This window comes from Amblyomma mixtum, chromosome 9 (assembly GCF_055824585.1).
Source record: "Amblyomma mixtum isolate Tamu chromosome 9, ASM5582458v1, whole genome shotgun sequence".
NCBI lineage: Eukaryota > Metazoa > Arthropoda > Arachnida > Ixodida > Ixodidae > Amblyomma > Amblyomma mixtum.
This window is the reverse complement of record NC_143020.1, coordinates 19,649,357-19,656,529: the sequence shown is the minus strand read 5'-3', so window position 1 is coordinate 19,656,529 and position 7,173 is coordinate 19,649,357. Positions and strand designations below refer to the sequence as shown.

At 43.2% G+C, this 7,173-nt stretch overlaps 1 non-coding gene across 1 annotated transcript; it reads left to right on the top strand.

Annotated features, from left to right (window-relative positions):
• Positions 1 to 383: 383 nt before the first annotated feature.
• Positions 384 to 457, top strand: TRNAN-GUU (transfer RNA asparagine (anticodon GUU)). The gene has a single exon. It is a non-coding gene; the product is annotated as a tRNA-Asn (tRNA).
• Positions 458 to 7,173: the final 6,716 nt, after the last annotated feature.

The window sequence follows — 7,173 nt, the reverse complement described above, 5'->3', positions numbered from 1 at the left end:
GAATTTCCGCTCGACGCTCATGGTATTCGGTACTTGCCTGTAGAGAGTGAAGATGGGACACCATTCGACCTCATTATGCTAATGGGCCTCCATTGTATTTGGCGCTCCAGAATGGCAGGATATCATTGCGATCCTGATGCACGGCCAGCACGGATCTATTTTCGGGAGTGCATGCATAAGTATATTGAAGTTCAGAAACTTGCTCCTGAAGCTCCCGAGTGGCTCGAAAGAGTCGAGCCTTTGGTGACGCTTAAGGAGTTTTAATATGATGAAGCCACGCACCCCCGGGCGGATAGTGTTGTTAATTATTGCTCATTGCGCTCTGTAAGTGTATTTGTGTACTGTGGTTCTTGCCCAAGTCAGGCAATAAATAAATAAAAACCGCCTCCGTGGCGCAATCGGCTAGCGCGTTCGGCTGTTAACCGAAAGGTTGGAGGTTCGAGCCCTCCCGGGGGCGAGCAATTTTTTTTTTACTTAACTGTTTAAATAAAGTACTTTGGAGTGTGAGGATTGCCTGCTATGGGAATGATACAAGCGAGGTTCCTGTCCGTTCGGCAAGTATCTTCTCCAGTTCAATTCAGTTCATATTTTCTTTCAAATGAAAGCAGAAGAGAAGGCAAAAGGCCTGAAGGCCTACAAGCACTTGTCTACCGTCTCAAGTTGACAGCAGCTAACTCTTTGAAATACAATCACAGGAAATACTCCTCGTAATAGTACAACATAAAACATAAAATGTAAAGGACGCATGAGGATAGAGTACAAGCTATGGATTAATACAACTTATGCTGTGAAACAAACACTTAATGCAATATCCGACAACAAATATTAAGAAAAAAGGTTAGCATCTAGCTAGATGTGGAAAGATCCTGAAGCTGATAATTTCATGAGAGCAACCTGGAAAAATTATGGGTGACATGATAGTAAGTTCTGATGAGTGCGCTATATGCATAAAATATGTGCTGTGGTCAATAAAAATTATTTATACTACAATTTCAAAGGATGAAATGGTACCGTTAGATTGCTGTGGCATTCATCGTGATTATGTAACTTTATTACTTGATAGTCACGGCCCTGTTTTTCACAATTAGTTGTGACTCTTCTTGATCTATGTACACAGGTTCGAAAGCGATAGTTTGGAGATATAACTGTATGCATTGTGTAAACCTTTTTTTTTCTCTAAATTAATTGCGTCAGTTTGAAGTAATATACCTTATTGGCCGGTAGTAAATCACATCATAAGAACAGTGGCTGGGTTGGAAGGTCACTTATTCTTCTCGTTGTTACTATGTTCATAACATTTGATTGGGAAGCACTGGTTCGGAGAGAACCAATGTCTAGTGTGCACTCTTGTCCGCTCTGTAAATGAGAGAACAAGGGAGGACAGAATAGTAACGTGAAGGAGCAGGATTTTGTGTGGTCATTCTGAGGCAGGTAATACTGCCCGGCTTACCATGAAACTGACTTTAAGCCTCTGCTCGATGGCCGCATTTGCTGCGTCATTTTTCCCAGCCGGATTTTTCTTATGTTATAATGTGCACGAATGTTTTCTTGCTCCCCTCTAAAGCGAGGTATCTTGTTTACATTCAAATTTTTTTCTTTTCCTTGTCCTGCCTGCAGTTTTTTAGCATGGTTGTTCTGTAAAAAAAAAGACTTTTAAATTATCGTCGGAATTCAATGTTACTTTTTTTCTGATTTACCTACCTAATCTCTTCCAGAAGTCCTGCTATCAGACCCCAAATTCTAAATCACAGGCAATGGAGTGGCATCGTACGTGTAAGTAGATTATGTGTTGATTTTTTTCTCCTTAGCCGTTATTTCTACTTTCATCTAATTCTTCTTGAAGGAATGAAATTTGCGACGCACTCTTTATCGATGTACGTAGCTGGAGCAAAAGAATGCAATATTTAAAATACGAACCTCATTTCAGCGACCTTGACGTAGTTTTTGAGCACTTTCTAAAGTCGTGCTTTACATTTTTTTAGAAATTTATATCTGTGTAAGGAGCACACGGTACCTAAAGCTGGCCACAAGACACTGACTGCCTTAGAAGAGATTTGTGCGCACAAGGCAGTAAAATGACGGGGACGAATATTTTGTAGGCGTAATATAATTCGTGCGGGAAGAGTTTTGTCTTTGAGCTCTGTAGGCAAATTGAATGGCAGTATTTCATGATCCTCTATGCAAATACGCGCAGCAACAGTATATATTGGCAGCATTTTTCGTGGAATTATCCTCAAATTTCAGGTAACGTGTACAAACTCCAATTTCCAGTCTTACGACCGCCGGTAGTGGGTGGGGGTGGAATTCCAATGTTTTCTTGAAATTTTAAAGTCGTGCACAAGCGAAAATTGAAGTGTCCACCTCCGTGCTCATGCCTATACCACTCTAATTCGAGCCGCCGCGGTGGCTCAGTGGCTATGGTGCTCGGCTGCTGGCCCGAAAGACGCGGGTTCGATCCCGGCCGCGGCGGCTGGAATTTCTTTGGAGGAGAAATTCTAGAGGCCCGTGTACTGTGCGATGTCAGTGCACGTTAAAGAACCCCAGGTGGTCGAAATTTACGGAGCCCTCCACTACGGCGTCTCTCATAGCCTTAGTCGCTTTGGGACGTTAAACCCCACCAAAACCAAACCAAAAACTCTAATTCGACCTAAAATTGAATATGCCTCGGCTATTTGAGACCCTTACCAATCTTACCTAATAAATAACATTGAATCATTGCAGAACCGCGCCGTTCGTTTTATTTACTCCGATTATTCACGTAACACCAGCGTCACAGCCTTAAAGAAACGCGCAGGTCTCCAGGATTTATGTCTCCGCCGTAAAATTGCACGACTGTCACTTTTTCATAAACTTTATCATCATCCATCACTTCATAACGACTTTTTTTCTTTGCCTACTTCGATTTTTGACCGCCGCGATCATCCCTTTAAAGTTAGACGTTTCACGTGCAGAACATTTATCTATGCGCATTCATTCTTACCACGCACAATATCTGACTGGAACACTCTGCCTTCACATATCGCAACCACCACTGATCCTGATAAATATTTTAAACTTATATCTTCAATAACTACTGCTTAACTCTTCGCATACATTGTTATTTTATTTGTTCATGGCTTCCTTTTTTGCAGGGTTTGTGACTAAAAAGATTCATTGTATTAGTATTCTGTTTGTATAATTTTAATACTGCAGTAATCTTCGTTCTTTGCCGCGCTGCCATTCTTTTGATTCTTTTGCTTACTTATATGTCATGCAAAGTGTCTTATTTGTGCTTTTGATTGATTCTTTTGCTTACTTATTTCATCCAGTGTGTCTTATTTGTGCTTTTGTTGTTTGTTTTATATTTGTGGTTTTTCTTTTATTCTGTTCAATTGCCTGTGCCCCCCCCCCTATGTAATACCCTCTCGAGGGCCTTTAGGGGTATTCTGTATAAATAAAAAATAAATAAAAGTATTTATTCTGAGGGTTCCCGCCACATGCATGTTCTATCCGCCAGAACGGCTGCAAATTATCGGAGAATTTTGCTTTATCATTATCCCCGATTCCATGCCTCAAGAATGAAAGCTAAGTAAAAAAAAAGTAGTTGCTTGTAAAGTTGTGAGTGCGAGTAAAAGCGTAATGCTTGTGTAGATTCGCACTGCTCGTCTGGCATGGAGCTCAATTGGTTGTTGAGACTACTCAGTCGGACGCGTGCTGCTTTATGAACTTCTATAATGGAAGCATTTGCACTGTAGCACTAAAATTAAGAGCATTTTTAAACTCCAGACAAAGTTGTTCACCATGTGCTCGTACAAATGTGTAACGTTTGCTTATTCAAAGCTCTTGCACTCCAGCAACATTACTCCTCAAATGGGCACAGCTAGAGGACAAAAATAGGTTGCTGTGCATAGGTAGATTGCCGGGTTAAAAAGAAAAAAAAAAGGTAGCTTAGGGAAAACAAAGCTCTTCTAAAGGCTAAAATGCCAAATAACAAAATAAAGGTGTCTCCGCTGCCGGCCGTTTTTCTAGGCAAACTCCCGTGCCTGATGATAGCTATACCAGGTGTTCCAGGAAATACTTTCAACATTTTTCAAAGATAGGCATGTTTGGTTCGAATTATGACTCTTGCGGCACATTATTGCCAGTGTTGGCGGACACCGGAAAGCCAGGGAATTGTCTTAAGTCGTATGCTGGTTAACTATTTTTTATAACACTTTTTAACTATCCCATATAGGCAACAGATTGCAATTAGTGATTTGTTGCCGGTCGTTAGTAATAGCTTCAGTAAAACGGCGATTCGAGCGAGTTGGTACATCTTGAGAAAAAAACAGCGCAGGAACAGGGACACAAGAAAAGAAGACGACGAGACAGGCGCTGACTAGCAACTGTTTGTAGAGTATATTTTTTCGTGTTCCGTGCAATAAACCTTCAGTTGCTAGTCAGCGCCTGTCTCGTCGTCTTCTTTTCTTGTATCGCTGTTCCTGCGCTGTTTTTTTCTCAAGTTAGTAATAGCCATATGAGTTTTTAGAATTCCCGCAATGCGATTACTATCACCGCTGTGGCCGTCATAATTTGGCTGCATAGTGCGAAAATACATGCGCTTTTGATAGCATGCAGGCAAAGCAACCTCTTCAATGCACGCAACTACAAGGGTGGAAACTTGGGAGAGGCGGTAATGGTGATCCATGGTATTATAGGTAGGGCAAAACGGAGCAAGGGACAGAGAAAGACGTGCACAACACAGGCGCTAAACTTCGACTGACAGAAACCTAGGCGATCAAGACGAGCGTGATCCGTGAGGGCAAACAGGCGCATGCGCCCGGAAAAAATGTAATGAAAATCTGGTGATCAAGAAACTACGGACATGCACGACTGAGCGATTGTTTAAAGCCAAATCTCGTTTGGACAGGCAGATAGACGTCTTGCTGACGCATTTATCTTCCAAAGCAGCGATACGCGCTGCTTCAATAATTTTACGTGTTCACTGATCTCCGTGTCTGGTCACTATCGCGCACTTATCCGAAAAATGACACATAAACACACTCTTTACTGTACAAAACCAGATTACTGCCAGTAAAAGTTTTCAAGCTGTTTCTGTGTTCAAGAAGCCTGTGATTGACCAGACGGACCAACATACCGCTTGCCACAATAGAAGGGGATGTCATAAACAATGCCTTCAGTACATTTTATGAATTTTTTCCTGTGATTAATGGTGCACTACACCTTTTGGGGACATTTATCGACCGAAAAGTTTATTTTTTGGATAACGCACTTACTTTTTCAGGCGCTGAAAAAACCGCGTGAAAATTCGCTTTCGTCCCTGCTTTCTCGAGCTTGTGGGAATCTTGAGGTTGTGGCTTGTGCGCCTTGCCAGGTGGTAGTTAATGGTTGATCGCGAGAGTCCGATCACCCAATGAACGCTGCAGCCTATTGCTGCAGTGCCGCGTGTCTGCCACAACGTTGTCAGTGCTAACGCATACAGCCCATATCTCTATCTTACCACCACGTACCTCAAAGCGCGATTCAGGCGTCCACTGACCTAGGGAGCCAGTTATGCGCACTTCCTTTCCTTAAAGTCATCGGAGTCCAAGACGTTCCAAACGCCAACGCCAATGAACCCATTGACGTCATCATCAAATCATTGTCACGTGGTTATCGCACGATAAGGACGCCGAACTGAAAATGTGCATTGTTTACCTTTGATCTTAACCTTGACTTTAGGCACCATAGGGTAGCACACCACAGCGACACCATAAGCTCTTCATAGTTTGCCCTCTGGCTCACTTGAAGGTCAACCGGCTGTGGACGGCGCCTTTGGCTTTACATGGCGTAGTGAAGCTCTCGCTTCGAAAATTGGAGGAGGCACTTAAGCTCCGCCGTAAAGTGTATGATGCAATAGCGTAATAGGTTCATTCCCACATATGCAGCATTGGTCAATGACCAGTTTACATTCATAGATATCTGGTAGTCCGCACACCACTCCTGGCACAGTGGCACTATGAATAAGCGATGTGCCACTGCCCTGTGATGGCAAATAATTCAACAGCCACCTGCGGTGAATAATGAAATGGAAATAGCTAGAATGAAAAAAATGGAGTGGAGCGCATATGGCAGGTTCTCTCGGATCATGAATGGCAGTTTACCAATAGCCCCCTAGTGAAAGGGATACAACAGCTGCATCTTACCAGTGCTCACCTATGAGGCAGAAAAGAGGAGGCTAACAAAGAGGGTTCAGCCCAGGTTAAGGACAACGCAACGAGTTATGGAAAGAAAGTTGGTAGGCGTAACGTTAAGAGACCGGAAGCAAACAGATTGGGTGAGGGAATAAACGCTGGTTAATGACATCCTAGTCGAAATCGAGAGAGAGAAATGGTCTTGAGCGGGGCATGTAATGCGAAGGCAAGATAAAAGCTGGTTTTAAGAGTAACGGAGTGGATTCCAAGAAAAGGCAAGCGCAGCAGAGGGCGGCAGAAGGTTGATTGGCGGAAGGATAAGAATTCTGCGGGGATACGGTGGCCGCAGCTGTCAAAAGACAGGGTTAATTGGAGCGGCGCCTTTGACATGCAGTGAGCGTATTCAGTCTGATGATGATGTACCACGTTGCGCACTACGCTCACAATCCCGTGGGCAGGTTGTGATGACCTCTGAAAGATGCGTGAGCTAGACGGCTAACTTTCCTTCTCTGAGAATTTTTCGATTATTATTTGGTCAAAGCCAAAGCCGCCGACAATGACGTCGGATTTCCTTGCGACACCAGCTCCTTAACACTATCGCTTTAAAACATGAGTACTGTAATGCTGCTCGAATCTTTTTGGTGTTGCGTGCCATTGGCCACATGTATCCTTGAATTTACAAATGCTATCCAAGCAGTGGCTTCCTGCAGCGTGTTCTGAAAGCGGTTTGTTTGTTGGCACGAATTCGGGAAGCTGGTTCAGCTCACCTGGACGTGGTGCGTGACGAGAAAACTAAAGGCACAAAACCCTAGCGGGCTTTAATTTTTATTGCGAAAGCAATACTACTTGCACTTTCACGCCTTTGCCGTGCCGCGGCCGGTGACCACCATTGACCTTTATTTGACCGTGATTGCATTAGATTGGATTAGATTGGATTGGATTGGACTGGATTGGACTGGATTGGACTGGATTGGATTGAATTGGATTAGATTAGATTAGATTAGATTGGATTTAATTGGGT